General features: G+C 44.7%; 48 non-coding genes across 48 annotated transcripts; 24 read left to right on the top strand and 24 right to left on the bottom strand.

Annotated features, from left to right (window-relative positions):
* Nucleotides 1-62: 62 nt before the first annotated feature.
* Trnaq-cug (transfer RNA glutamine (anticodon CUG)) lies at nt 63-134 on the top strand. The gene has a single exon. It is a non-coding gene; the product is annotated as a tRNA-Gln (tRNA).
* A 358-nt stretch (nt 135-492) lies between these two features.
* Trnay-gua (transfer RNA tyrosine (anticodon GUA)) lies at nt 493-581 on the bottom strand. The gene is given in 2 exon segments: nt 493-528; nt 545-581. It is a non-coding gene; the product is annotated as a tRNA-Tyr (tRNA).
* Nucleotides 582-829: 248 nt separating this feature from the next.
* On the top strand, nt 830-901 carry Trnaq-cug (transfer RNA glutamine (anticodon CUG)). Its single transcript has one exon. It is a non-coding gene; the product is annotated as a tRNA-Gln (tRNA).
* Nucleotides 902-1,259: 358 nt separating this feature from the next.
* Trnay-gua (transfer RNA tyrosine (anticodon GUA)) lies at nt 1,260-1,348 on the bottom strand. Its single transcript is given in 2 exon segments — nt 1,260-1,295; nt 1,312-1,348. It is a non-coding gene; the product is annotated as a tRNA-Tyr (tRNA).
* Nucleotides 1,349-1,596: 248 nt separating this feature from the next.
* On the top strand, nt 1,597-1,668 carry Trnaq-cug (transfer RNA glutamine (anticodon CUG)). The gene has a single exon. It is a non-coding gene; the product is annotated as a tRNA-Gln (tRNA).
* A 358-nt stretch (nt 1,669-2,026) lies between these two features.
* On the bottom strand, nt 2,027-2,115 carry Trnay-gua (transfer RNA tyrosine (anticodon GUA)). The gene is given in 2 exon segments: nt 2,027-2,062; nt 2,079-2,115. It is a non-coding gene; the product is annotated as a tRNA-Tyr (tRNA).
* Nucleotides 2,116-2,363: 248 nt separating this feature from the next.
* Trnaq-cug (transfer RNA glutamine (anticodon CUG)) lies at nt 2,364-2,435 on the top strand. The gene has a single exon. It is a non-coding gene; the product is annotated as a tRNA-Gln (tRNA).
* Nucleotides 2,436-2,793: 358 nt separating this feature from the next.
* Trnay-gua (transfer RNA tyrosine (anticodon GUA)) lies at nt 2,794-2,882 on the bottom strand. Its single transcript is given in 2 exon segments — nt 2,794-2,829; nt 2,846-2,882. It is a non-coding gene; the product is annotated as a tRNA-Tyr (tRNA).
* A 248-nt stretch (nt 2,883-3,130) lies between these two features.
* Nucleotides 3,131-3,202, top strand: Trnaq-cug (transfer RNA glutamine (anticodon CUG)). Its single transcript has one exon. It is a non-coding gene; the product is annotated as a tRNA-Gln (tRNA).
* A 358-nt stretch (nt 3,203-3,560) lies between these two features.
* On the bottom strand, nt 3,561-3,649 carry Trnay-gua (transfer RNA tyrosine (anticodon GUA)). The gene is given in 2 exon segments: nt 3,561-3,596; nt 3,613-3,649. It is a non-coding gene; the product is annotated as a tRNA-Tyr (tRNA).
* A 248-nt stretch (nt 3,650-3,897) lies between these two features.
* On the top strand, nt 3,898-3,969 carry Trnaq-cug (transfer RNA glutamine (anticodon CUG)). The gene has a single exon. It is a non-coding gene; the product is annotated as a tRNA-Gln (tRNA).
* A 358-nt stretch (nt 3,970-4,327) lies between these two features.
* On the bottom strand, nt 4,328-4,416 carry Trnay-gua (transfer RNA tyrosine (anticodon GUA)). Its single transcript is given in 2 exon segments — nt 4,328-4,363; nt 4,380-4,416. It is a non-coding gene; the product is annotated as a tRNA-Tyr (tRNA).
* Nucleotides 4,417-4,664: 248 nt separating this feature from the next.
* Nucleotides 4,665-4,736, top strand: Trnaq-cug (transfer RNA glutamine (anticodon CUG)). Its single transcript has one exon. It is a non-coding gene; the product is annotated as a tRNA-Gln (tRNA).
* A 358-nt stretch (nt 4,737-5,094) lies between these two features.
* Trnay-gua (transfer RNA tyrosine (anticodon GUA)) lies at nt 5,095-5,183 on the bottom strand. Its single transcript is given in 2 exon segments — nt 5,095-5,130; nt 5,147-5,183. It is a non-coding gene; the product is annotated as a tRNA-Tyr (tRNA).
* A 248-nt stretch (nt 5,184-5,431) lies between these two features.
* Trnaq-cug (transfer RNA glutamine (anticodon CUG)) lies at nt 5,432-5,503 on the top strand. The gene has a single exon. It is a non-coding gene; the product is annotated as a tRNA-Gln (tRNA).
* A 358-nt stretch (nt 5,504-5,861) lies between these two features.
* Nucleotides 5,862-5,950, bottom strand: Trnay-gua (transfer RNA tyrosine (anticodon GUA)). The gene is given in 2 exon segments: nt 5,862-5,897; nt 5,914-5,950. It is a non-coding gene; the product is annotated as a tRNA-Tyr (tRNA).
* Nucleotides 5,951-6,198: 248 nt separating this feature from the next.
* Trnaq-cug (transfer RNA glutamine (anticodon CUG)) lies at nt 6,199-6,270 on the top strand. The gene has a single exon. It is a non-coding gene; the product is annotated as a tRNA-Gln (tRNA).
* Nucleotides 6,271-6,628: 358 nt separating this feature from the next.
* Nucleotides 6,629-6,717, bottom strand: Trnay-gua (transfer RNA tyrosine (anticodon GUA)). The gene is given in 2 exon segments: nt 6,629-6,664; nt 6,681-6,717. It is a non-coding gene; the product is annotated as a tRNA-Tyr (tRNA).
* A 248-nt stretch (nt 6,718-6,965) lies between these two features.
* Nucleotides 6,966-7,037, top strand: Trnaq-cug (transfer RNA glutamine (anticodon CUG)). The gene has a single exon. It is a non-coding gene; the product is annotated as a tRNA-Gln (tRNA).
* Nucleotides 7,038-7,395: 358 nt separating this feature from the next.
* Trnay-gua (transfer RNA tyrosine (anticodon GUA)) lies at nt 7,396-7,484 on the bottom strand. Its single transcript is given in 2 exon segments — nt 7,396-7,431; nt 7,448-7,484. It is a non-coding gene; the product is annotated as a tRNA-Tyr (tRNA).
* Nucleotides 7,485-7,732: 248 nt separating this feature from the next.
* Nucleotides 7,733-7,804, top strand: Trnaq-cug (transfer RNA glutamine (anticodon CUG)). The gene has a single exon. It is a non-coding gene; the product is annotated as a tRNA-Gln (tRNA).
* Nucleotides 7,805-8,162: 358 nt separating this feature from the next.
* Nucleotides 8,163-8,251, bottom strand: Trnay-gua (transfer RNA tyrosine (anticodon GUA)). Its single transcript is given in 2 exon segments — nt 8,163-8,198; nt 8,215-8,251. It is a non-coding gene; the product is annotated as a tRNA-Tyr (tRNA).
* A 248-nt stretch (nt 8,252-8,499) lies between these two features.
* Trnaq-cug (transfer RNA glutamine (anticodon CUG)) lies at nt 8,500-8,571 on the top strand. The gene has a single exon. It is a non-coding gene; the product is annotated as a tRNA-Gln (tRNA).
* A 358-nt stretch (nt 8,572-8,929) lies between these two features.
* Nucleotides 8,930-9,018, bottom strand: Trnay-gua (transfer RNA tyrosine (anticodon GUA)). Its single transcript is given in 2 exon segments — nt 8,930-8,965; nt 8,982-9,018. It is a non-coding gene; the product is annotated as a tRNA-Tyr (tRNA).
* Nucleotides 9,019-9,266: 248 nt separating this feature from the next.
* Trnaq-cug (transfer RNA glutamine (anticodon CUG)) lies at nt 9,267-9,338 on the top strand. The gene has a single exon. It is a non-coding gene; the product is annotated as a tRNA-Gln (tRNA).
* Nucleotides 9,339-9,696: 358 nt separating this feature from the next.
* On the bottom strand, nt 9,697-9,785 carry Trnay-gua (transfer RNA tyrosine (anticodon GUA)). Its single transcript is given in 2 exon segments — nt 9,697-9,732; nt 9,749-9,785. It is a non-coding gene; the product is annotated as a tRNA-Tyr (tRNA).
* A 248-nt stretch (nt 9,786-10,033) lies between these two features.
* Trnaq-cug (transfer RNA glutamine (anticodon CUG)) lies at nt 10,034-10,105 on the top strand. The gene has a single exon. It is a non-coding gene; the product is annotated as a tRNA-Gln (tRNA).
* A 358-nt stretch (nt 10,106-10,463) lies between these two features.
* On the bottom strand, nt 10,464-10,552 carry Trnay-gua (transfer RNA tyrosine (anticodon GUA)). Its single transcript is given in 2 exon segments — nt 10,464-10,499; nt 10,516-10,552. It is a non-coding gene; the product is annotated as a tRNA-Tyr (tRNA).
* Nucleotides 10,553-10,800: 248 nt separating this feature from the next.
* On the top strand, nt 10,801-10,872 carry Trnaq-cug (transfer RNA glutamine (anticodon CUG)). The gene has a single exon. It is a non-coding gene; the product is annotated as a tRNA-Gln (tRNA).
* Nucleotides 10,873-11,230: 358 nt separating this feature from the next.
* Nucleotides 11,231-11,319, bottom strand: Trnay-gua (transfer RNA tyrosine (anticodon GUA)). Its single transcript is given in 2 exon segments — nt 11,231-11,266; nt 11,283-11,319. It is a non-coding gene; the product is annotated as a tRNA-Tyr (tRNA).
* Nucleotides 11,320-11,567: 248 nt separating this feature from the next.
* On the top strand, nt 11,568-11,639 carry Trnaq-cug (transfer RNA glutamine (anticodon CUG)). Its single transcript has one exon. It is a non-coding gene; the product is annotated as a tRNA-Gln (tRNA).
* Nucleotides 11,640-11,997: 358 nt separating this feature from the next.
* On the bottom strand, nt 11,998-12,086 carry Trnay-gua (transfer RNA tyrosine (anticodon GUA)). Its single transcript is given in 2 exon segments — nt 11,998-12,033; nt 12,050-12,086. It is a non-coding gene; the product is annotated as a tRNA-Tyr (tRNA).
* Nucleotides 12,087-12,334: 248 nt separating this feature from the next.
* Trnaq-cug (transfer RNA glutamine (anticodon CUG)) lies at nt 12,335-12,406 on the top strand. Its single transcript has one exon. It is a non-coding gene; the product is annotated as a tRNA-Gln (tRNA).
* Nucleotides 12,407-12,764: 358 nt separating this feature from the next.
* On the bottom strand, nt 12,765-12,853 carry Trnay-gua (transfer RNA tyrosine (anticodon GUA)). The gene is given in 2 exon segments: nt 12,765-12,800; nt 12,817-12,853. It is a non-coding gene; the product is annotated as a tRNA-Tyr (tRNA).
* Nucleotides 12,854-13,101: 248 nt separating this feature from the next.
* On the top strand, nt 13,102-13,173 carry Trnaq-cug (transfer RNA glutamine (anticodon CUG)). Its single transcript has one exon. It is a non-coding gene; the product is annotated as a tRNA-Gln (tRNA).
* Nucleotides 13,174-13,531: 358 nt separating this feature from the next.
* Nucleotides 13,532-13,620, bottom strand: Trnay-gua (transfer RNA tyrosine (anticodon GUA)). Its single transcript is given in 2 exon segments — nt 13,532-13,567; nt 13,584-13,620. It is a non-coding gene; the product is annotated as a tRNA-Tyr (tRNA).
* Nucleotides 13,621-13,868: 248 nt separating this feature from the next.
* Nucleotides 13,869-13,940, top strand: Trnaq-cug (transfer RNA glutamine (anticodon CUG)). Its single transcript has one exon. It is a non-coding gene; the product is annotated as a tRNA-Gln (tRNA).
* Nucleotides 13,941-14,298: 358 nt separating this feature from the next.
* Nucleotides 14,299-14,387, bottom strand: Trnay-gua (transfer RNA tyrosine (anticodon GUA)). The gene is given in 2 exon segments: nt 14,299-14,334; nt 14,351-14,387. It is a non-coding gene; the product is annotated as a tRNA-Tyr (tRNA).
* A 248-nt stretch (nt 14,388-14,635) lies between these two features.
* On the top strand, nt 14,636-14,707 carry Trnaq-cug (transfer RNA glutamine (anticodon CUG)). The gene has a single exon. It is a non-coding gene; the product is annotated as a tRNA-Gln (tRNA).
* A 358-nt stretch (nt 14,708-15,065) lies between these two features.
* Trnay-gua (transfer RNA tyrosine (anticodon GUA)) lies at nt 15,066-15,154 on the bottom strand. Its single transcript is given in 2 exon segments — nt 15,066-15,101; nt 15,118-15,154. It is a non-coding gene; the product is annotated as a tRNA-Tyr (tRNA).
* A 248-nt stretch (nt 15,155-15,402) lies between these two features.
* Trnaq-cug (transfer RNA glutamine (anticodon CUG)) lies at nt 15,403-15,474 on the top strand. The gene has a single exon. It is a non-coding gene; the product is annotated as a tRNA-Gln (tRNA).
* A 358-nt stretch (nt 15,475-15,832) lies between these two features.
* On the bottom strand, nt 15,833-15,921 carry Trnay-gua (transfer RNA tyrosine (anticodon GUA)). Its single transcript is given in 2 exon segments — nt 15,833-15,868; nt 15,885-15,921. It is a non-coding gene; the product is annotated as a tRNA-Tyr (tRNA).
* Nucleotides 15,922-16,169: 248 nt separating this feature from the next.
* On the top strand, nt 16,170-16,241 carry Trnaq-cug (transfer RNA glutamine (anticodon CUG)). Its single transcript has one exon. It is a non-coding gene; the product is annotated as a tRNA-Gln (tRNA).
* A 358-nt stretch (nt 16,242-16,599) lies between these two features.
* On the bottom strand, nt 16,600-16,688 carry Trnay-gua (transfer RNA tyrosine (anticodon GUA)). Its single transcript is given in 2 exon segments — nt 16,600-16,635; nt 16,652-16,688. It is a non-coding gene; the product is annotated as a tRNA-Tyr (tRNA).
* Nucleotides 16,689-16,936: 248 nt separating this feature from the next.
* Nucleotides 16,937-17,008, top strand: Trnaq-cug (transfer RNA glutamine (anticodon CUG)). Its single transcript has one exon. It is a non-coding gene; the product is annotated as a tRNA-Gln (tRNA).
* Nucleotides 17,009-17,366: 358 nt separating this feature from the next.
* Trnay-gua (transfer RNA tyrosine (anticodon GUA)) lies at nt 17,367-17,455 on the bottom strand. The gene is given in 2 exon segments: nt 17,367-17,402; nt 17,419-17,455. It is a non-coding gene; the product is annotated as a tRNA-Tyr (tRNA).
* A 248-nt stretch (nt 17,456-17,703) lies between these two features.
* Nucleotides 17,704-17,775, top strand: Trnaq-cug (transfer RNA glutamine (anticodon CUG)). The gene has a single exon. It is a non-coding gene; the product is annotated as a tRNA-Gln (tRNA).
* A 6,726-nt stretch (nt 17,776-24,501) lies between these two features.
* Trnay-gua (transfer RNA tyrosine (anticodon GUA)) lies at nt 24,502-24,590 on the bottom strand. Its single transcript is given in 2 exon segments — nt 24,502-24,537; nt 24,554-24,590. It is a non-coding gene; the product is annotated as a tRNA-Tyr (tRNA).
* Between the last annotated feature and the right edge of the window lie 172 nt (nt 24,591-24,762).

Here is a 24,762-nt window from a genome sequence, read left to right as displayed (position 1 = left end):
GGAAGTGTCTGAAGTACGTCAGAACACTGCTAAGTGTATTTACGAGTCCCATTCTCCTGTCTGGTTCCATGGTGTAACGGTTAGCACTCTGGACTCTGAATCCAGCGATCCGAGTTCGAATCTCGGTGGAACCTTCGTTTAGTCTAAATTTTCTGTAATAAGCGTTTCTCGCCGATGAAGTAGCAGCGATAGGCTCAGGGGTGTAGTTTCTACGTTTGTATTAAAAACGAGATGTCTATGAAACGGCTGAATATTGGTGCGACTATGTGACCTATATAGCACATTAAACGAGTAATGCCTGTAAGAGCAAGCAATTTTACTATAATTCGAAGAAATATCATTATCCTACGAAGGCTAAGAATCCCATGATTATCAACTAGCTACTAGAAGCTGAGCAAATGAATTTCCTTTAAAATAGGTTTAAAACATAGGGAGGTTCTGACCGAGTGGGCATGCTCTGGAGCCTCTTTGCTCCTGAGATTAGAAAAACAGTCCTCTGGGCCGGATTTGAACCAGCGACCTATGGATAACTGTGAATCCTCCACTACAGTCCACCGCTCTACCAACTGAGCTACCAGAGGCTCTGCATACTTTCTTATTCGTACTGATTGCTTTACGTCCGTCCCTGTCTTTCGTTTCCACACACTGCTACTCAGCGCTGCCATATAGACGCACAGGAAATGCAGTCATCGGCTGCAAGTGCAAACATTGCCCAGATTAAGTTTTATAATGCTCGATCGTGTCAATTAGGTTAAAAAATGCAAGTAGGAAGTGTCTGAAGTACGTCAGAACACTGCTAAGTGTATTTACGAGTCCCATTCTCCTGTCTGGTTCCATGGTGTAACGGTTAGCACTCTGGACTCTGAATCCAGCGATCCGAGTTCGAATCTCGGTGGAACCTTCGTTTAGTCTAAATTTTCTGTAATAAGCGTTTCTCGCCGATGAAGTAGCAGCGATAGGCTCAGGGGTGTAGTTTCTACGTTTGTATTAAAAACGAGATGTCTATGAAACGGCTGAATATTGGTGCGACTATGTGACCTATATAGCACATTAAACGAGTAATGCCTGTAAGAGCAAGCAATTTTACTATAATTCGAAGAAATATCATTATCCTACGAAGGCTAAGAATCCCATGATTATCAACTAGCTACTAGAAGCTGAGCAAATGAATTTCCTTTAAAATAGGTTTAAAACATAGGGAGGTTCTGACCGAGTGGGCATGCTCTGGAGCCTCTTTGCTCCTGAGATTAGAAAAACAGTCCTCTGGGCCGGATTTGAACCAGCGACCTATGGATAACTGTGAATCCTCCACTACAGTCCACCGCTCTACCAACTGAGCTACCAGAGGCTCTGCATACTTTCTTATTCGTACTGATTGCTTTACGTCCGTCCCTGTCTTTCGTTTCCACACACTGCTACTCAGCGCTGCCATATAGACGCACAGGAAATGCAGTCATCGGCTGCAAGTGCAAACATTGCCCAGATTAAGTTTTATAATGCTCGATCGTGTCAATTAGGTTAAAAAATGCAAGTAGGAAGTGTCTGAAGTACGTCAGAACACTGCTAAGTGTATTTACGAGTCCCATTCTCCTGTCTGGTTCCATGGTGTAACGGTTAGCACTCTGGACTCTGAATCCAGCGGTCCGAGTTCGAATCTCGGTGGAACCTTCGTTTAGTCTAAATTTTCTGTAATAAGCGTTTCTCGCCGATGAAGTAGCAGCGATAGGCTCAGGGGTGTAGTTTCTACGTTTGTATTAAAAACGAGATGTCTATGAAACGGCTGAATATTGGTGCGACTATGTGACCTATATAGCACATTAAACGAGTAATGCCTGTAAGAGCAAGCAATTTTACTATAATTCGAAGAAATATCATTATCCTACGAAGGCTAAGAATCCCATGATTATCAACTAGCTACTAGAAGCTGAGCAAATGAATTTCCTTTAAAATAGGTTTAAAACATAGGGAGGTTCTGACCGAGTGGGCATGCTCTGGAGCCTCTTTGCTCCTGAGATTAGAAAAACAGTCCTCTGGGCCGGATTTGAACCAGCGACCTATGGATAACTGTGAATCCTCCACTACAGTCCACCGCTCTACCAACTGAGCTACCAGAGGCTCTGCATACTTTCTTATTCGTACTGATTGCTTTACGTCCGTCCCTGTCTTTCGTTTCCACACACTGCTACTCAGCGCTGCCATATAGACGCACAGGAAATGCAGTCATCGGCTGCAAGTGCAAACATTGCCCAGATTAAGTTTTATAATGCTCGATCGTGTCAATTAGGTTAAAAAATGCAAGTAGGAAGTGTCTGAAGTACGTCAGAACACTGCTAAGTGTATTTACGAGTCCCATTCTCCTGTCTGGTTCCATGGTGTAACGGTTAGCACTCTGGACTCTGAATCCAGCGATCCGAGTTCGAATCTCGGTGGAACCTTCGTTTAGTCTAAATTTTCTGTAATAAGCGTTTCTCGCCGATGAAGTAGCAGCGATAGGCTCAGGGGTGTAGTTTCTACGTTTGTATTAAAAACGAGATGTCTATGAAACGGCTGAATATTGGTGCGACTATGTGACCTATATAGCACATTAAACGAGTAATGCCTGTAAGAGCAAGCAATTTTACTATAATTCGAAGAAATATCATTATCCTACGAAGGCTAAGAATCCCATGATTATCAACTAGCTACTAGAAGCTGAGCAAATGAATTTCCTTTAAAATAGGTTTAAAACATAGGGAGGTTCTGACCGAGTGGGCATGCTCTGGAGCCTCTTTGCTCCTGAGATTAGAAAAACAGTCCTCTGGGCCGGATTTGAACCAGCGACCTATGGATAACTGTGAATCCTCCACTACAGTCCACCGCTCTACCAACTGAGCTACCAGAGGCTCTGCATACTTTCTTATTCGTACTGATTGCTTTACGTCCGTCCCTGTCTTTCGTTTCCACACACTGCTACTCAGCGCTGCCATATAGACGCACAGGAAATGCAGTCATCGGCTGCAAGTGCAAACATTGCCCAGATTAAGTTTTATAATGCTCGATCGTGTCAATTAGGTTAAAAAATGCAAGTAGGAAGTGTCTGAAGTACGTCAGAACACTGCTAAGTGTATTTACGAGTCCCATTCTCCTGTCTGGTTCCATGGTGTAACGGTTAGCACTCTGGACTCTGAATCCAGCGATCCGAGTTCGAATCTCGGTGGAACCTTCGTTTAGTCTAAATTTTCTGTAATAAGCGTTTCTCGCCGATGAAGTAGCAGCGATAGGCTCAGGGGTGTAGTTTCTACGTTTGTATTAAAAACGAGATGTCTATGAAACGGCTGAATATTGGTGCGACTATGTGACCTATATAGCACATTAAACGAGTAATGCCTGTAAGAGCAAGCAATTTTACTATAATTCGAAGAAATATCATTATCCTACGAAGGCTAAGAATCCCATGATTATCAACTAGCTACTAGAAGCTGAGCAAATGAATTTCCTTTAAAATAGGTTTAAAACATAGGGAGGTTCTGACCGAGTGGGCATGCTCTGGAGCCTCTTTGCTCCTGAGATTAGAAAAACAGTCCTCTGGGCCGGATTTGAACCAGCGACCTATGGATAACTGTGAATCCTCCACTACAGTCCACCGCTCTACCAACTGAGCTACCAGAGGCTCTGCATACTTTCTTATTCGTACTGATTGCTTTACGTCCGTCCCTGTCTTTCGTTTCCACACACTGCTACTCAGCGCTGCCATATAGACGCACAGGAAATGCAGTCATCGGCTGCAAGTGCAAACATTGCCCAGATTAAGTTTTATAATGCTCGATCGTGTCAATTAGGTTAAAAAATGCAAGTAGGAAGTGTCTGAAGTACGTCAGAACACTGCTAAGTGTATTTACGAGTCCCATTCTCCTGTCTGGTTCCATGGTGTAACGGTTAGCACTCTGGACTCTGAATCCAGCGATCCGAGTTCGAATCTCGGTGGAACCTTCGTTTAGTCTAAATTTTCTGTAATAAGCGTTTCTCGCCGATGAAGTAGCAGCGATAGGCTCAGGGGTGTAGTTTCTACGTTTGTATTAAAAACGAGATGTCTATGAAACGGCTGAATATTGGTGCGACTATGTGACCTATATAGCACATTAAACGAGTAATGCCTGTAAGAGCAAGCAATTTTACTATAATTCGAAGAAATATCATTATCCTACGAAGGCTAAGAATCCCATGATTATCAACTAGCTACTAGAAGCTGAGCAAATGAATTTCCTTTAAAATAGGTTTAAAACATAGGGAGGTTCTGACCGAGTGGGCATGCTCTGGAGCCTCTTTGCTCCTGAGATTAGAAAAACAGTCCTCTGGGCCGGATTTGAACCAGCGACCTATGGATAACTGTGAATCCTCCACTACAGTCCACCGCTCTACCAACTGAGCTACCAGAGGCTCTGCATACTTTCTTATTCGTACTGATTGCTTTACGTCCGTCCCTGTCTTTCGTTTCCACACACTGCTACTCAGCGCTGCCATATAGACGCACAGGAAATGCAGTCATCGGCTGCAAGTGCAAACATTGCCCAGATTAAGTTTTATAATGCTCGATCGTGTCAATTAGGTTAAAAAATGCAAGTAGGAAGTGTCTGAAGTACGTCAGAACACTGCTAAGTGTATTTACGAGTCCCATTCTCCTGTCTGGTTCCATGGTGTAACGGTTAGCACTCTGGACTCTGAATCCAGCGATCCGAGTTCGAATCTCGGTGGAACCTTCGTTTAGTCTAAATTTTCTGTAATAAGCGTTTCTCGCCGATGAAGTAGCAGCGATAGGCTCAGGGGTGTAGTTTCTACGTTTGTATTAAAAACGAGATGTCTATGAAACGGCTGAATATTGGTGCGACTATGTGACCTATATAGCACATTAAACGAGTAATGCCTGTAAGAGCAAGCAATTTTACTATAATTCGAAGAAATATCATTATCCTACGAAGGCTAAGAATCCCATGATTATCAACTAGCTACTAGAAGCTGAGCAAATGAATTTCCTTTAAAATAGGTTTAAAACATAGGGAGGTTCTGACCGAGTGGGCATGCTCTGGAGCCTCTTTGCTCCTGAGATTAGAAAAACAGTCCTCTGGGCCGGATTTGAACCAGCGACCTATGGATAACTGTGAATCCTCCACTACAGTCCACCGCTCTACCAACTGAGCTACCAGAGGCTCTGCATACTTTCTTATTCGTACTGATTGCTTTACGTCCGTCCCTGTCTTTCGTTTCCACACACTGCTACTCAGCGCTGCCATATAGACGCACAGGAAATGCAGTCATCGGCTGCAAGTGCAAACATTGCCCAGATTAAGTTTTATAATGCTCGATCGTGTCAATTAGGTTAAAAAATGCAAGTAGGAAGTGTCTGAAGTACGTCAGAACACTGCTAAGTGTATTTACGAGTCCCATTCTCCTGTCTGGTTCCATGGTGTAACGGTTAGCACTCTGGACTCTGAATCCAGCGATCCGAGTTCGAATCTCGGTGGAACCTTCGTTTAGTCTAAATTTTCTGTAATAAGCGTTTCTCGCCGATGAAGTAGCAGCGATAGGCTCAGGGGTGTAGTTTCTACGTTTGTATTAAAAACGAGATGTCTATGAAACGGCTGAATATTGGTGCGACTATGTGACCTATATAGCACATTAAACGAGTAATGCCTGTAAGAGCAAGCAATTTTACTATAATTCGAAGAAATATCATTATCCTACGAAGGCTAAGAATCCCATGATTATCAACTAGCTACTAGAAGCTGAGCAAATGAATTTCCTTTAAAATAGGTTTAAAACATAGGGAGGTTCTGACCGAGTGGGCATGCTCTGGAGCCTCTTTGCTCCTGAGATTAGAAAAACAGTCCTCTGGGCCGGATTTGAACCAGCGACCTATGGATAACTGTGAATCCTCCACTACAGTCCACCGCTCTACCAACTGAGCTACCAGAGGCTCTGCACACTTTCTTATTCGTACTGATTGCTTTACGTCCGTCCCTGTCTTTCGTTTCCACACACTGCTACTCAGCGCTGCCATATAGACGCACAGGAAATGCAGTCATCGGCTGCAAGTGCAAACATTGCCCAGATTAAGTTTTATAATGCTCGATCGTGCCAATTAGGTTAAAAAATGCAAGTAGGAAGTGTCTGAAGTACGTCAGAACACTGCTAAGTGTATTTACGAGTCCCATTCTCCTGTCTGGTTCCATGGTGTAACGGTTAGCACTCTGGACTCTGAATCCAGCGATCCGAGTTCGAATCTCGGTGGAACCTTCGTTTAGTCTAAATTTTCTGTAATAAGCGTTTCTCGCCGATGAAGTAGCAGCGATAGGCTCAGGGGTGTAGTTTCTACGTTTGTATTAAAAACGAGATGTCTATGAAACGGCTGAATATTGGTGCGACTATGTGACCTATATAGCACATTAAACGAGTAATGCCTGTAAGAGCAAGCAATTTTACTATAATTCGAAGAAATATCATTATCCTACGAAGGCTAAGAATCCCATGATTATCAACTAGCTACTAGAAGCTGAGCAAATGAATTTCCTTTAAAATAGGTTTAAAACATAGGGAGGTTCTGACCGAGTGGGCATGCTCTGGAGCCTCTTTGCTCCTGAGATTAGAAAAACAGTCCTCTGGGCCGGATTTGAACCAGCGACCTATGGATAACTGTGAATCCTCCACTACAGTCCACCGCTCTACCAACTGAGCTACCAGAGGCTCTGCATACTTTCTTATTCGTACTGATTGCTTTACGTCCGTCCCTGTCTTTCGTTTCCACACACTGCTACTCAGCGCTGCCATATAGACGCACAGGAAATGCAGTCATCGGCTGCAAGTGCAAACATTGCCCAGATTAAGTTTTATAATGCTCGATCGTGTCAATTAGGTTAAAAAATGCAAGTAGGAAGTGTCTGAAGTACGTCAGAACACTGCTAAGTGTATTTACGAGTCCCATTCTCCTGTCTGGTTCCATGGTGTAACGGTTAGCACTCTGGACTCTGAATCCAGCGATCCGAGTTCGAATCTCGGTGGAACCTTCGTTTAGTCTAAATTTTCTGTAATAAGCGTTTCTCGCCGATGAAGTAGCAGCGATAGGCTCAGGGGTGTAGTTTCTACGTTTGTATTAAAAACGAGATGTCTATGAAACGGCTGAATATTGGTGCGACTATGTGACCTATATAGCACATTAAACGAGTAATGCCTGTAAGAGCAAGCAATTTTACTATAATTCGAAGAAATATCATTATCCTACGAAGGCTAAGAATCCCATGATTATCAACTAGCTACTAGAAGCTGAGCAAATGAATTTCCTTTAAAATAGGTTTAAAACATAGGGAGGTTCTGACCGAGTGGGCATGCTCTGGAGCCTCTTTGCTCCTGAGATTAGAAAAACAGTCCTCTGGGCCGGATTTGAACCAGCGACCTATGGATAACTGTGAATCCTCCACTACAGTCCACCGCTCTACCAACTGAGCTACCAGAGGCTCTGCATACTTTCTTATTCGTACTGATTGCTTTACGTCCGTCCCTGTCTTTCGTTTCCACACACTGCTACTCAGCGCTGCCATATAGACGCACAGGAAATGCAGTCATCGGCTGCAAGTGCAAACATTGCCCAGATTAAGTTTTATAATGCTCGATCGTGTCAATTAGGTTAAAAAATGCAAGTAGGAAGTGTCTGAAGTACGTCAGAACACTGCTAAGTGTATTTACGAGTCCCATTCTCCTGTCTGGTTCCATGGTGTAACGGTTAGCACTCTGGACTCTGAATCCAGCGATCCGAGTTCGAATCTCGGTGGAACCTTCGTTTAGTCTAAATTTTCTGTAATAAGCGTTTCTCGCCGATGAAGTAGCAGCGATAGGCTCAGGGGTGTAGTTTCTACGTTTGTATTAAAAACGAGATGTCTATGAAACGGCTGAATATTGGTGCGACTATGTGACCTATATAGCACATTAAACGAGTAATGCCTGTAAGAGCAAGCAATTTTACTATAATTCGAAGAAATATCATTATCCTACGAAGGCTAAGAATCCCATGATTATCAACTAGCTACTAGAAGCTGAGCAAATGAATTTCCTTTAAAATAGGTTTAAAACATAGGGAGGTTCTGACCGAGTGGGCATGCTCTGGAGCCTCTTTGCTCCTGAGATTAGAAAAACAGTCCTCTGGGCCGGATTTGAACCAGCGACCTATGGATAACTGTGAATCCTCCACTACAGTCCACCGCTCTACCAACTGAGCTACCAGAGGCTCTGCATACTTTCTTATTCGTACTGATTGCTTTACGTCCGTCCCTGTCTTTCGTTTCCACACACTGCTACTCAGCGCTGCCATATAGACGCACAGGAAATGCAGTCATCGGCTGCAAGTGCAAACATTGCCCAGATTAAGTTTTATAATGCTCGATCGTGTCAATTAGGTTAAAAAATGCAAGTAGGAAGTGTCTGAAGTACGTCAGAACACTGCTAAGTGTATTTACGAGTCCCATTCTCCTGTCTGGTTCCATGGTGTAACGGTTAGCACTCTGGACTCTGAATCCAGCGATCCGAGTTCGAATCTCGGTGGAACCTTCGTTTAGTCTAAATTTTCTGTAATAAGCGTTTCTCGCCGATGAAGTAGCAGCGATAGGCTCAGGGGTGTAGTTTCTACGTTTGTATTAAAAACGAGATGTCTATGAAACGGCTGAATATTGGTGCGACTATGTGACCTATATAGCACATTAAACGAGTAATGCCTGTAAGAGCAAGCAATTTTACTATAATTCGAAGAAATATCATTATCCTACGAAGGCTAAGAATCCCATGATTATCAACTAGCTACTAGAAGCTGAGCAAATGAATTTCCTTTAAAATAGGTTTAAAACATAGGGAGGTTCTGACCGAGTGGGCATGCTCTGGAGCCTCTTTGCTCCTGAGATTAGAAAAACAGTCCTCTGGGCCGGATTTGAACCAGCGACCTATGGATAACTGTGAATCCTCCACTACAGTCCACCGCTCTACCAACTGAGCTACCAGAGGCTCTGCATACTTTCTTATTCGTACTGATTGCTTTACGTCCGTCCCTGTCTTTCGTTTCCACACACTGCTACTCAGCGCTGCCATATAGACGCACAGGAAATGCAGTCATCGGCTGCAAGTGCAAACATTGCCCAGATTAAGTTTTATAATGCTCGATCGTGTCAATTAGGTTAAAAAATGCAAGTAGGAAGTGTCTGAAGTACGTCAGAACACTGCTAAGTGTATTTACGAGTCCCATTCTCCTGTCTGGTTCCATGGTGTAACGGTTAGCACTCTGGACTCTGAATCCAGCGATCCGAGTTCGAATCTCGGTGGAACCTTCGTTTAGTCTAAATTTTCTGTAATAAGCGTTTCTCGCCGATGAAGTAGCAGCGATAGGCTCAGGGGTGTAGTTTCTACGTTTGTATTAAAAACGAGATGTCTATGAAACGGCTGAATATTGGTGCGACTATGTGACCTATATAGCACATTAAACGAGTAATGCCTGTAAGAGCAAGCAATTTTACTATAATTCGAAGAAATATCATTATCCTACGAAGGCTAAGAATCCCATGATTATCAACTAGCTACTAGAAGCTGAGCAAATGAATTTCCTTTAAAATAGGTTTAAAACATAGGGAGGTTCTGACCGAGTGGGCATGCTCTGGAGCCTCTTTGCTCCTGAGATTAGAAAAACAGTCCTCTGGGCCGGATTTGAACCAGCGACCTATGGATAACTGTGAATCCTCCACTACAGTCCACCGCTCTACCAACTGAGCTACCAGAGGCTCTGCATACTTTCTTATTCGTACTGATTGCTTTACGTCCGTCCCTGTCTTTCGTTTCCACACACTGCTACTCAGCGCTGCCATATAGACGCACAGGAAATGCAGTCATCGGCTGCAAGTGCAAACATTGCCCAGATTAAGTTTTATAATGCTCGATCGTGTCAATTAGGTTAAAAAATGCAAGTAGGAAGTGTCTGAAGTACGTCAGAACACTGCTAAGTGTATTTACGAGTCCCATTCTCCTGTCTGGTTCCATGGTGTAACGGTTAGCACTCTGGACTCTGAATCCAGCGATCCGAGTTCGAATCTCGGTGGAACCTTCGTTTAGTCTAAATTTTCTGTAATAAGCGTTTCTCGCCGATGAAGTAGCAGCGATAGGCTCAGGGGTGTAGTTTCTACGTTTGTATTAAAAACGAGATGTCTATGAAACGGCTGAATATTGGTGCGACTATGTGACCTATATAGCACATTAAACGAGTAATGCCTGTAAGAGCAAGCAATTTTACTATAATTCGAAGAAATATCATTATCCTACGAAGGCTAAGAATCCCATGATTATCAACTAGCTACTAGAAGCTGAGCAAATGAATTTCCTTTAAAATAGGTTTAAAACATAGGGAGGTTCTGACCGAGTGGGCATGCTCTGGAGCCTCTTTGCTCCTGAGATTAGAAAAACAGTCCTCTGGGCCGGATTTGAACCAGCGACCTATGGATAACTGTGAATCCTCCACTACAGTCCACCGCTCTACCAACTGAGCTACCAGAGGCTCTGCATACTTTCTTATTCGTACTGATTGCTTTACGTCCGTCCCTGTCTTTCGTTTCCACACACTGCTACTCAGCGCTGCCATATAGACGCACAGGAAATGCAGTCATCGGCTGCAAGTGCAAACATTGCCCAGATTAAGTTTTATAATGCTCGATCGTGTCAATTAGGTTAAGAAATGCAAGTAGGAAGTGTCTGAAGTACGTCAGAACACTGCTAAGTGTATTTACGAGTCCCATTCTCCTGTCTGGTTCCATGGTGTAACGGTTAGCACTCTGGACTCTGAATCCAGCGATCCGAGTTCGAATCTCGGTGGAACCTTCGTTTAGTCTAAATTTTCTGTAATAAGCGTTTCTCGCCGATGAAGTAGCAGCGATAGGCTCAGGGGTGTAGTTTCTACGTTTGTATTAAAAACGAGATGTCTATGAAACGGCTGAATATTGGTGCGACTATGTGACCTATATAGCACATTAAACGAGTAATGCCTGTAAGAGCAAGCAATTTTACTATAATTCGAAGAAATATCATTATCCTACGAAGGCTAAGAATCCCATGATTATCAACTAGCTACTAGAAGCTGAGCAAATGAATTTCCTTTAAAATAGGTTTAAAACATAGGGAGGTTCTGACCGAGTGGGCATGCTCTGGAGCCTCTTTGCTCCTGAGATTAGAAAAACAGTCCTCTGGGCCGGATTTGAACCAGCGACCTATGGATAACTGTGAATCCTCCACTACAGTCCACCGCTCTACCAACTGAGCTACCAGAGGCTCTGCATACTTTCTTATTCGTACTGATTGCTTTACGTCCGTCCCTGTCTTTCGTTTCCACACACTGCTACTCAGCGCTGCCATATAGACGCACAGGAAATGCAGTCATCGGCTGCAAGTGCAAACATTGCCCAGATTAAGTTTTATAATGCTCGATCGTGTCAATTAGGTTAAAAAATGCAAGTAGGAAGTGTCTGAAGTACGTCAGAACACTGCTAAGTGTATTTACGAGTCCCATTCTCCTGTCTGGTTCCATGGTGTAACGGTTAGCACTCTGGACTCTGAATCCAGCGATCCGAGTTCGAATCTCGGTGGAACCTTCGTTTAGTCTAAATTTTCTGTAATAAGCGTTTCTCGCCGATGAAGTAGCAGCGATAGGCTCAGGGGTGTAGTTTCTACGTTTGTATTAAAAACGAGATGTCTATGAAACGGCTGAATATTGGTGCGACTATGTGACCTATATAGCACATTAAACGAGTAATGCCTGTAAGAGCAAGCAATTTTACTATAATTCGAAGAAATATCATTATCCTACGAAGGCTAAGAATCCCATGATTATCAACTAGCTACTAGAAGCTGAGCAAATGAATTTCCTTTAAAATAGGTTTAAAACATAGGGAGGTTCTGACCGAGTGGGCATGCTCTGGAGCCTCTTTGCTCCTGAGATTAGAAAAACAGTCCTCTGGGCCGGATTTGAACCAGCGACCTATGGATAACTGTGAATCCTCCACTACAGTCCACCGCTCTACCAACTGAGCTACCAGAGGCTCTGCATACTTTCTTATTCGTACTGATTGCTTTACGTCCGTCCCTGTCTTTCGTTTCCACACACTGCTACTCAGCGCTGCCATATAGACGCACAGGAAATGCAGTCATCGGCTGCAAGTGCAAACATTGCCCAGATTAAGTTTTATAATGCTCGATCGTGTCAATTAGGTTAAAAAATGCAAGTAGGAAGTGTCTGAAGTACGTCAGAACACTGCTAAGTGTATTTACGAGTCCCATTCTCCTGTCTGGTTCCATGGTGTAACGGTTAGCACTCTGGACTCTGAATCCAGCGATCCGAGTTCGAATCTCGGTGGAACCTTCGTTTAGTCTAAATTTTCTGTAATAAGCGTTTCTCGCCGATGAAGTAGCAGCGATAGGCTCAGGGGTGTAGTTTCTACGTTTGTATTAAAAACGAGATGTCTATGAAACGGCTGAATATTGGTGCGACTATGTGACCTATATAGCACATTAAACGAGTAATGCCTGTAAGAGCAAGCAATTTTACTATAATTCGAAGAAATATCATTATCCTACGAAGGCTAAGAATCCCATGATTATCAACTAGCTACTAGAAGCTGAGCATATGAATTTCCTTTAAAATAGGTTTAAAACATAGGGAGGTTCTGACCGAGTGGGCATGCTCTGGAGCCTCTTTGCTCCTGAGATTAGAAAAACAGTCCTCTGGGCCGGATTTGAACCAGCGACCTATGGATAACTGTGAATCCTCCACTACAGTCCACCGCTCTACCAACTGAGCTACCAGAGGCTCTGCATACTTTCTTATTCGTACTGATTGCTTTACGTCCGTCCCTGTCTTTCGTTTCCACACACTGCTACTCAGCGCTGCCATATAGACGCACAGGAAATGCAGTCATCGGCTGCAAGTGCAAACATTGCCCAGATTAAGTTTTATAATGCTCGATCGTGTCAATTAGGTTAAAAAATGCAAGTAGGAAGTGTCTGAAGTACGTCAGAACACTGCTAAGTGTATTTACGAGTCCCATTCTCCTGTCTGGTTCCATGGTGTAACGGTTAGCACTCTGGACTCTGAATCCAGCGATCCGAGTTCGAATCTCGGTGGAACCTTCGTTTAGTCTAAATTTTCTGTAATAAGCGTTTCTCGCCGATGAAGTAGCAGCGATAGGCTCAGGGGTGTAGTTTCTACGTTTGTATTAAAAACGAGATGTCTATGAAACGGCTGAATATTGGTGCGACTATGTGACCTATATAGCACATTAAACGAGTAATGCCTGTAAGAGCAAGCAATTTTACTATAATTCGAAGAAATATCATTATCCTACGAAGGCTAAGAATCCCATGATTATCAACTAGCTACTAGAAGCTGAGCAAATGAATTTCCTTTAAAATAGGTTTAAAACATAGGGAGGTTCTGACCGAGTGGGCATGCTCTGGAGCCTCTTTGCTCCTGAGATTAGAAAAACAGTCCTCTGGGCCGGATTTGAACCAGCGACCTATGGATAACTGTGAATCCTCCACTACAGTCCACCGCTCTACCAACTGAGCTACCAGAGGCTCTGCATACTTTCTTATTCGTACTGATTGCTTTACGTCCGTCCCTGTCTTTCGTTTCCACACACTGCTACTCAGCGCTGCCATATAGACGCACAGGAAATGCAGTCATCGGCTGCAAGTGCAAACATTGCCCAGATTAAGTTTTATAATGCTCGATCGTGTCAATTAGGTTAAAAAATGCAAGTAGGAAGTGTCTGAAGTACGTCAGAACACTGCTAAGTGTATTTACGAGTCCCATTCTCCTGTCTGGTTCCATGGTGTAACGGTTAGCACTCTGGACTCTGAATCCAGCGATCCGAGTTCGAATCTCGGTGGAACCTTCGTTTAGTCTAAATTTTCTGTAATAAGCGTTTCTCGCCGATGAAGTAGCAGCGATAGGCTCAGGGGTGTAGTTTCTACGTTTGTATTAAAAACGAGATGTCTATGAAACGGCTGAATATTGGTGCGACTATGTGACCTATATAGCACATTAAACGAGTAATGCCTGTAAGAGCAAGCAATTTTACTATAATTCGAAGAAATATCATTATCCTACGAAGGCTAAGAATCCCATGATTATCAACTAGCTACTAGAAGCTGAGCAAATGAATTTCCTTTAAAATAGGTTTAAAACATAGGGAGGTTCTGACCGAGTGGGCATGCTCTGGAGCCTCTTTGCTCCTGAGATTAGAAAAACAGTCCTCTGGGCCGGATTTGAACCAGCGACCTATGGATAACTGTGAATCCTCCACTACAGTCCACCGCTCTACCAACTGAGCTACCAGAGGCTCTGCATACTTTCTTATTCGTACTGATTGCTTTACGTCCGTCCCTGTCTTTCGTTTCCACACACTGCTACTCAGCGCTGCCATATAGACGCACAGGAAATGCAGTCATCGGCTGCAAGTGCAAACATTGCCCAGATTAAGTTTTATAATGCTCGATCGTGTCAATTAGGTTAAAAAATGCAAGTAGGAAGTGTCTGAAGTACGTCAGAACACTGCTAAGTGTATTTACGAGTCCCATTCTCCTGTCTGGTTCCATGGTGTAACGGTTAGCACTCTGGACTCTGAATCCAGCGATCCGAGTTCGAATCTCGGTGGAACCTTCGTTTAGTCTAAATTTTCTGTAATAAGCGTTTCTCGCCGATGAAGTAGCAGCGATAGGCTCAGGGGTGTAGTTTCTACGTTTGTATTAAAAACGAGATGTCTATGAAACGGCTGAATATTGGTGCGACTATGTGACCTATATAGCACATTAAACGAGTAATGCCTGTAAGAGCAAGCAATTTTACTATAATTCGAAGAAATATCATTATCCTACGAAGGCTAAGAATCCCATGATTATCAACTAGCTACTAGAAGCTGAGCAAATGAATTTCCTTTAAAATAGGTTTAAAACATAGGGAGGTTCTGACCGAGTGGGCATGCTCTGGAGCCTCTTTGCTCCTGAGATTAGAAAAACAGTCCTCTGGGCCGGATTTGAACCAGCGACCTATGGATAACTGTGAATCCTCCACTACAGTCCACCGCTCTACCAACTGAGCTACCAGAGGCTCTGCATACTTTCTTATTCGTACTGATTGCTTTACGTCCGTCCCTGTCTTTCGTTTCCACACACTGCTACTCAGCGCTGCCATATAGACGCACAGGAAATGCAGTCATCGGCTGCAAGTGCAAACATTGCCCAGATTAAGTTTTATAATGCTCGATCGTGTCAATTAGGTTAAAAAATGCAAGTAGGAAGTGTCTGAAGTACGTCAGAACACTGCTAAGTGTATTTACGAGTCCCATTCTCCTGTCTGGTTCCATGGTGTAACGGTTAGCACTCTGGACTCTGAATCCAGCGATCCGAGTTCGAATCTCGGTGGAACCTTCGTTTAGTCTAAATTTTCTGTAATAAGCGTTTCTCGCCGATGAAGTAGCAGCGATAGGCTCAGGGGTGTAGTTTCTACGTTTGTATTAAAAACGAGATGTCTATGAAACGGCTGAATATTGGTGCGACTATGTGACCTATATAGCACATTAAACGAGTAATGCCTGTAAGAGCAAGCAATTTTACTATAATTCGAAGAAATATCATTATCCTACGAAGGCTAAGAATCCCATGATTATCAACTAGCTACTAGAAGCTGAGCAAATGAATTTCCTTTAAAATAGGTTTAAAACATAGGGAGGTTCTGACCGAGTGGGCATGCTCTGGAGCCTCTTTGCTCCTGAGATTAGAAAAACAGTCCTCTGGGCCGGATTTGAACCAGCGACCTATGGATAACTGTGAATCCTCCACTACAGTCCACCGCTCTACCAACTGAGCTACCAGAGGCTCTGCATACTTTCTTATTCGTACTGATTGCTTTACGTCCGTCCCTGTCTTTCGTTTCCACACACTGCTACTCAGCGCTGCCATATAGACGCACAGGAAATGCAGTCATCGGCTGCAAGTGCAAACATTGCCCAGATTAAGTTTTATAATGCTCGATCGTGTCAATTAGGTTAAAAAATGCAAGTAGGAAGTGTCTGAAGTACGTCAGAACACTGCTAAGTGTATTTACGAGTCCCAATCTCCTGTCTGGTTCCATGGTGTAACGGTTAGCACTCTGGACTCTGAATCCAGCGATCCGAGTTCGAATCTCGGTGGAACCTTCGTTTAGTCTAAATTTTCTGTAATAAGCGTTTCTCGCCGATGAAGTAGCAGCGATAGGCTCAGGGGTGTAGTTTCTACGTTTGTATTAAAAACGAGATGTCTATGAAACGGCTGAATATTGGTGCGACTATGTGACCTATATAGCACATTAAACGAGTAATGCCTGTAAGAGCAAGCAATTTTACTATAATTCGAAGAAATATCATTATCCTACGAAGGCTAAGAATCCCATGATTATCAACTAGCTACTAGAAGCTGAGCAAATGAATTTCCTTTAAAATAGGTTTAAAACATAGGGAGGTTCTGACCGAGTGGGCATGCTCTGGAGCCTCTTTGCTCCTGAGATTAGAAAAACAGTCCTCTGGGCCGGATTTGAACCAGCGACCTATGGATAACTGTGAATCCTCCACTACAGTCCACCGCTCTACCAACTGAGCTACCAGAGGCTCTGCATACTTTCTTATTCGTACTGATTGCTTTACGTCCGTCCCTGTCTTTCGTTTCCACACACTGCTACTCAGCGCTGCCATATAGACGCACAGGAAATGCAGTCATCGGCTGCAAGTGCAAACATTGCCCAGATTAAGTTTTATAATGCTCGATCGTGTCAATTAGGTTAAAAAATGCAAGTAGGAAGTGTCTGAAGTACGTCAGAACACTGCTAAGTGTATTTACGAGTCCCATTCTCCTGTCTGGTTCCATGGTGTAACGGTTAGCACTCTGGACTCTGAATCCAGCGATCCGAGTTCGAATCTCGGTGGAACCTTCGTTTAGTCTAAATTTTCTGTAATAAGCGTTTCTCGCCGATGAAGTAGCAGCGATAGGCTCAGGGGTGTAGTTTCTACGTTTGTATTAAAAACGAGATGTCTATGAAACGGCTGAATATTGGTGCGACTATGTGACCTATATAGCACATTAAACGAGTAATGCCTGTAAGAGCAAGCAATTTTACTATAATTCGAAGAAATATCATTATCCTACGAAGGCTAAGAATCCCATGATTATCAACTAGCTACTAGAAGCTGAGCAAATGAATTTCCTTTAAAATAGGTTTAAAACATAGGGAGGTTCTGACCGAGTGGGCATGCTCTGGAGCCTCTTTGCTCCTGAGATTAGAAAAACAGTCCTCTGGGCCGGATTTGAACCAGCGACCTATGGATAACTGTGAATCCTCCACTACAGTCCACCGCTCTACCAACTGAGCTACCAGAGGCTCTGCATACTTTCTTATTCGTACTGATTGCTTTACGTCCGTCCCTGTCTTTCGTTTCCACACACTGCTACTCAGCGCTGCCATATAGACGCACAGGAAATGCAGTCATCGGCTGCAAGTGCAAACATTGCCCAGATTAAGTTTTATAATGCTCGATCGTGTCAATTAGGTTAAAAAATGCAAGTAGGAAGTGTCTGAAGTACGTCAGAACACTGCTAAGTGTATTTACGAGTCCCATTCTCCTGTCTGGTTCCATGGTGTAACGGTTAGCACTCTGGACTCTGAATCCAGCGATCCGAGTTCGAATCTCGGTGGAACCTTCGTTTAGTCTAAATTTTCTGTAATAAGCGTTTCTCGCCGATGAAGTAGCAGCGATAGGCTCAGGGGTGTAGTTTCTACGTTTGTATTAAAAACGAGATGTCTATGAAACGGCTGAATATTGGTGCGACTATGTGACCTATATAGCACATTAAACGAGTAATGCCTGTAAGAGCAAGCAATTTTACTATAATTCGAAGAAATATCATTATCCTACGAAGGCTAAGAATCCCATGATTATCAACTAGCTACTAGAAGCTGAGCAAATGAATTTCCTTTAAAATAGGTTTAAAACATAGGGAGGTTCTGACCGAGTGGGCATGCTCTGGAGCCTCTTTGCTCCTGAGATTAGAAAAACAGTCCTCTGGGCCGGATTTGAACCAGCGACCTATGGATAACTGTGAATCCTCCACTACAGTCCACCGCTCTACCAACTTTTTTTTTTTTTTTTTTTTTGTGAGCTATCCCCAAATTGTTACGTCATCATACTGAATCTTGCAGCCCTCGACCAGATATCGGATTTGGCACACAGCTGCTGCTGGGGGTGTCCACATTGCCGTTTTCCAAATCTCTTGAATGCTTCGCCCTTACGATCGACGACGAGCGTCGGCCCACCAAAAGTTTGCGGTCTGCACAATCCTGACCTAGTGCACAGCTTGTGGGATAGCGTGGCTCGACTGCGAAATGCGCCTTTCGGCTCCTCTCTCTGGCTACAGTGCGCTGTTGTCCACAGTGGCACTGGCGTTGCCCATGGGGCTTCATGTAAGGCGACTGCACGTCGCTCGGCCAACAGCGGCCTACTGCAGACCGACACTTAAGACACACCAAATACAAATCGACATCGAGAGACAGGCCCTGTCATATGGCACTCGCGACGTATATGCTGAAATTGAAGGTAAAGAATACGACTTTTGTGGCGGGCGTCCCTCTACTGCAGTGTCACACATGACGAATGAAAAGGAAAACAGTAGAACGTCTGTGTAGGGCCATGTTTTTACCTACAGTGTCACTTGGCTGAATGTGTATAAGGCTCTGTGGCATCACTCAAACGCAGCCAAATTGTCACACTAGCTGTGTATCTCTAACAAAGTTGACGTATGTCCTCACCTGGGTGCCGGTTAAAACGATTTCGCCCCCGGGTGGGCTCGAACCACCAACCCTTCGGTTAACAGCCGAACGCGCTAGCCGATTTTTTTTTTTTTTTTTATAAATGCCTGCAATTCAGTCTCAGCTCATTATGAGCAAATGAAAGCGTAATTATTATTCCTCTAACAAATATGTCTATTGAAAAAAAAAAATATATTAAGGAACATCCACAACACAGCCACTTCAAAAGAAGTACACTACTGAAATTAAAATCCTAAAACATGACTATATAATGTAGACTGCTTTGTGAAATAAAGATTAAAAAAAAAACAAAAAAAAACACGGAAACTTCAGTCCTGGTGTAGAGAAGAAACATACATAAAGGCGGCAAATCCAGAAACAGTATAAAAGAAAATGGCTCACACAGGTGACCTTAGCCAACACCCTCTCTTTCAAATGTCAGGCTAAGCATATTGGCAAAATCATCTCGGAGGCCTGGCAATCGCAAGCGCTGCCAGTAAGCAGTAAGCATGTACTGCCGAAACGCTAGGTGTCCATCCTCTTCATGACAACTGTTGACAAAATGTACGAAATGGCCAATCAACCACATGACGGTATGGAGCTTCGTTCGCGGAAAAAAGGAAGAATCGGGCCGGACGATGATGTCAATAGTATAAGCGGCTTCAGCAGACCTAGTGACAAAGGCAAGTTGTTTCCTGAGCCAACGCCAATTAGCAAGGTGCCCACAGCAGGTGAATCGATGTTCAAGGGTATCCACGAGACCACACCGAGTACAGGTGTCCGTGTCAGAAAGACCAATACGGTGCAGTCGTACATTGGTGGGAACCAAATTATTTATTACCCTATACCACGTGGACGCCACGGCCATAGAGTGGATCGGCAGACTAACATTCTTCCAGACGTTCCTCCAGGACACAGATGGAGACGCCAGTTCTATTGGATTGGGACCGGCCAGCCCCTCCCAGCGGGCAATCAAGCCCTTGGTCGTTGGCACCGGTCGCCGCAAGAAGACGTCACCGAGGTAACTCACCGCAATGTAAAATTCCCGAATGTGTTTCAACTTAAAATTTAGGCGTCCGACATCGACAGGTGGAGCAAGACTCGCCGGACGCACAACAGTAAAAAGCCTGGATGTAATGGAAGTCACTTCTTGCGTAACAATTAGAGTCGTTCGGCGGACGTACAAAGCAGACGCCTTGCGAGTAATGTCAGAGAGGCCCAAGCCTCCGGAGAGACGCGGTTTCGTCATTACCTCGTAACGTAACTTGAATAGATGGCCCTTCCATATAAACCTGCTAGACAATTGGCGCAACCTTTTCGCCACCATCATGGGAAGTGGGAACAGCTGAGCAACATAATAAGCTTTACATAGAACGTAGGTGTCTAAAATTCTGACTTTTTGCAAAATGGTAGCAGAGCGCTGCTCATGGACCATCAGAGCCCCCTGTATCTTCTCGGTGACAGATTTCCAATTGAGAGCCGCCATTTTTAGAGGACACCGATCAATGATAATCCCCAAGGACGTATGGCGATCGACAACAGTGGCCCAAGGGACGTCAGCATCGCGAAATCCTCGAATATCAAGGATCTTACATTTACCCTGATTGAGACGCGCTCCAGAGACACGACAGTATGCATCAACTGCCCCTTTCAACAACGGGATATCATCACGTTGACGGAGGAGAACAACGACATCATCCGCATATGCCTTAACCGAGAGCTTCCCACCAGAGAGGGACATACCCTGAAGCTTGAGAGCAATAGTCCGAAGCAGCGGTTCCAGGGACAATACGAATAAAGACATAGAGAGCGGACTACCCTGAGGCACTCCGCGGCGGATAGCAATGGGCGGCGTCAGCTGCCCATTGACTGACACCCGAGCTGTTATTCCCCTATACAAATTGCCAAGAACACCACGTGATGAAGCGTTAAAACCTATTGTACCTAAAACACGATCTAAAAACACATGACTGACGTGATCAAAAGCCTTATGAAAATCAAGGAAGGCAAAGGCACAATGTACGTTTGTAACCGCCGCAACCGAGACAACATCCCGATATTCGGCTACTGGTGTCAGAATAGATCTATCATGAAAACAACATTGATGTGCACCAATCACACCCCGAAGCAGAGAGGACAACCGGCTATTGAGCGCTCTAGCAGCTGTCTTGTAGTCAAAATTCAGCAATGTGAGCGGACGAAGATTGGCAGCAGATAAACGACCAGAAGACTTCGGAATTAAAACAATTTTCCCTACTTTAAAATCGGCAGGCACATCCATCCCCCTGACAATCTCATTTAAAATCTGCGTAAAAATGCCACCCAAAAGAGGCCAAAAACGGAGATAAAATTCTTTAGGCAGGCCGTCTGGACCCGGCGATTTACTGGACGGAGAGCGAGCAATAAAATCGAAAACCTCATCTACCTGGAACTCCCGGAGAAATTCGCCGTTCGCGTCAGGCGCGATCGTCGCAGTTAGATCCCCAAAGACATCATCCGAAAGAGACTCACCAGAATCATCGGCAGAATAGAGACTAGCGTAATACTGATGGAGAGCACGAACCATTTCCTCCTGTGCAATAAGCTGCCGTCCATCATCCACCGTAAGAGAAGAGATGAAGGAGCGACGACGACGAGTGTGATGCCGTAGCAGGTGGTACAAGGATGTCAGTTCACCTTCAACAAGAGAGTGAGGTTTCGACTTGACTCGCAGACCATCCATCTGTCGTCGTTTAAGGCTCAAGAGCTTGGCTTTAATACGACGAACATCATGGATCCGCAGAGGAGAGGTACCCGCCGCGTCATATAGTTCACGCAGGACAGAGTAGTAATATTCATACGTGTTCTTAAAATCACGCGCCCTAGCAGCACAGTAGAAAATCAAAGTCTGACGAATCTTGGGCTTGGCAAACGCAGTCCACCAAACCAGCAAGGAGGGGTATCGCGGGACAGAGCGAAGACATCGCTCCCACACGCCACTTATAACATCATCCATAGCACTGTCGGCAAGGTGGGAAACATTTAACATCCACTGGGAACGATAAAGTTTTGCAGGTTGGTGACTAAGATTTACAGTGGCAGTAAAAGCACAATGGTCAGAAAAACTAGTAGGAATAACATCGACAGAAAGAATTTTATCACATAAAAAATCAGATAAATAGAATCTGTCGAGTCTACTGCATGAGGACGCGGTAAAAAACGTATATTTCACCAGGGTTGGATATTTGTGTTCCCAAACATCACGCAGATGCATCATACGAACTAAGTCATGTAAATCACGGCAATAATTAAAATTGGGGGACTGGTCTGCAGGGCGTAAAACACAATTAAAATCGCCTCCGAGCAGGAGACTCCGAGGACTCTGGCGCAAAAGATAAATAAGCTCTTCTTTATAAAAGCGCGATCGAGCCACAGTGTGACCCGAACCAGAGGGGGCATACAAAACAATGAGGCGGAGATCAAAAAGACGACAACCAATCCCACGGCCAGAGTCAAGGAATTCAACGTCAGTAATAGGAATGCCTTCTCGAAAGAAAAGAGCAGTTCCTGTTGAATATTCCGGCGCGACATTAAAAACAGTTTGAAATCCAGGTAGAGAGAGATCAGAAAACAACACTTCCTGCAAAAACACTACGTCCGCACAGGCGTCGTAAATAAACTGCCGCAAAGAGGCAATGCGAACGTCGGACTCAATACGGTTAACATTTAAGGTAAGAAAGGTGTATGCTTGAACCATAGAGAGAAAAGCGAGAAAACAAATCACCTACACCGACGCACCAGCGTCACAGTCCATAGCAGGGGTGACGGAGGCATCCGAGGGAGGGGGACTGCTACCCCGTTCCGTGGATCCCTTACGTTTCGGTTTTTTACGAACAGCATTAACGTTCGGCTGAACGCGTAACTTGCGTCGGCTGACGGGCAAGGAAACTTCAGCCGCCGGTGACGTAGGAGGGTCAAGTTCTGTATCCGACACCACCCGCGCCGGTCCACATGCGGGATCCGGGGTCGCGGGGGAAACATCCGACAAAACGGAATGGTCAACACCTGCACTAGCTTCCGGCAAACATGGACTGCACGGAGGCGAAACGTGAGCAGGAAGGTCCGAGGCCGCAGAGTTGGAAGGAAGCGGAGCAGCTCCGCTGGCAGAGGTATGGGGCAGCGAAGCAGGAAGTTGTCGCGGCTCCACTTGTTGTGACATCGAAGTCGGTTCGGAAGACGGCGCCAACAGGTCCGACCGACGACCCGACTCGAGAGAAGCTGCGTCGGAGGCCGGAGGGGCGCCAGCAGCCGCCACCGGAACCGCTACCTCAGGAGGGCAGGGAGCAGCTACAGTACACAGTGGCTCGGAGGATGCCGGTCGCTCGGACTGGGGCATCTCAGGGAGATCCTCATCCGTACTATTTCCATCGTGTGGGCGACGCCTCTTATTATTCAAAAGTGGCACACCCACCTGAGGGACAGACGGAACAACATCAGATTTAGCACGCAAAGGAGGAAATTCTGTGTCAGGGGTGCGCAAAACCTGTGGCGGGGCGCTACTACCACTGGACTGTGCTACACCAAGAGCAGAACCACCTGCAACGAGGTCAGCGACCGTTAACTTGCGACGCTGTTCGAGAGAATTTTTTAAAACAAAAACTCTCCGCGGACAGTCGGTACGCACGTGACCACTTTCATTGCACAAAAAACAGGTGCCAACCTGACCACTATATGTTACATGGACACGATATCCACCGATCTGCAGGTGAGATGGAATATTCTGCTTAACGTGCATTTCGACTGCACGAATACCACTGTAACATTGCAGGCGATGTTGGCTTGACCAGCGTTCAAGGCGAATGCTCTTTACATCACCATACTTCTGTAGACCCTCCTTAAGATAGACATTATCCACCTCCGGTGGAAGGTTGTAAACACGAACATTGGTATACGTGATGGAAGCATTGGAAAGCAGCACGGTACTTACAGAATCATCCCGATGCCGAAAGAGAACTTGATGACCATATTTAGAAAGAATTTTATCAACCTGAAGTGGGTCCATAAACTTAACAAAGAAAACATATAGTTCGGTATCAAAATAAGCAGTGTGCACCTGATCCGAATGAACACCAAAGGTATCTACCAACCAATCATGTATCTCAAGAGAACTAGGTTGCACATGGCGGGTTGACTTGTCAAAAGCAAAACTAACTGTAGCCTGACGAGGAATAACCTGGGACGACATTTTCAAAATATGCGGCCGAAACCGCTACACAAATAAACACTGAAATAAGGACAGAAAGTAACACAAGGTACGAAACAACGACGGAGAAACACTCTCAGAAGTTGCAACACAACACGTAAACAAAAACGATAGTCCACTATACGTAACGCTACGGCGGAGCGGAAGACTAGGCACGTCCACACTGCACGGCGTCTAAAGCGGAACTGTAAGAGCAAGCAATTTTACTATAATTCGAAGAAATATCATTATCCTACGAAGGCTAAGAATCCCATGATTATCAACTAGCTACTAGAAGCTGAGCAAATGAATTTCCTTTAAAATAGGTTTAAAACATAGGGAGGTTCTGACCGAGTGGGCATGCTCTGGAGCCTCTTTGCTCCTGAGATTAGAAAAACAGTCCTCTGGGCCGGATTTGAACCAGCGACCTATGGATAACTGTGAATCCTCCACTACAGTCCACCGCTCTACCAACTGAGCTACCAGAGGCTCTGCATACTTTCTTATTCGTACTGATTGCTTTACGTCCGTCCCTGTCTTTCGTTTCCACACACTGCTACTCAGCGCTGCCATATAGACGCACAGGAAATGCAGTCATCGGCTGCAAGTGCAAACATTGCCCAGATTAAGTTTTATAATGCTCGATCGTGTCAATTAGGTT

The sequence above is a fragment of the Schistocerca serialis genome, chromosome 2 (assembly GCF_023864345.2).
Source record: "Schistocerca serialis cubense isolate TAMUIC-IGC-003099 chromosome 2, iqSchSeri2.2, whole genome shotgun sequence".
Classification (NCBI taxonomy): domain Eukaryota; kingdom Metazoa; phylum Arthropoda; class Insecta; order Orthoptera; family Acrididae; genus Schistocerca; species Schistocerca serialis.
The sequence above is the reverse complement of the archived record's forward strand: the minus strand, read 5'-3'. Positions and strand labels throughout refer to the sequence as shown.